Raw genomic sequence first — 613 nt, forward strand, 5'->3', positions numbered from 1 at the left:
AAATTCCTGTTTGATTCCATGCTCTTTGCAGAACTCTTCCATGATTGAATTCTTGAACTCAGTGTCATTATCACTTCTTATAATTTTAACAGAATCTTTGACCAACTTATCCAACTGTCTGACATGATCAGTTAGAGTAGATGCAGTTTCATTCTTCTTGTGCAAGAAATACATCTAAGTGTACCTTGTGAACTCATCCACTATAACCATAGAATATTTCTTCTTTTCAATAGACATGACATTGACTGGACCAAATAGATCAACATGCAGTAGGTGATAAGGCTCAAGAATTAATGACTCAGTTTTGCTCTTGAAAGAAGATTTTCTTTGTTTTGCCTTTTGACATGAATCATAAAGGCCATCAGGAGCAAATACTGATTTTGGTAGTCCTCTCACAAGATCTTTCTTTACAAGCTCATTTATGTTATTGAAGTTTAAATAAGAGAGTCTTTTATGCCAATTCCAGCTTTCTTCAATTGATGCTCTACTCAACAGACAGATTGCAGAACCATCAGAACTTGTTAAAAGTCTGGCTTCATAAATGTTACCATGCCTGTAACCTTTCAGAACCACTTTGCCTGTAGAATTGCTTACAACTTCACAGTGTTCTTCA

Source organism: Apium graveolens, chromosome 10 (assembly GCF_009905375.1).
Source record: "Apium graveolens cultivar Ventura chromosome 10, ASM990537v1, whole genome shotgun sequence".
Taxonomy (NCBI): Eukaryota; Viridiplantae; Streptophyta; class Magnoliopsida; order Apiales; family Apiaceae; genus Apium; species Apium graveolens.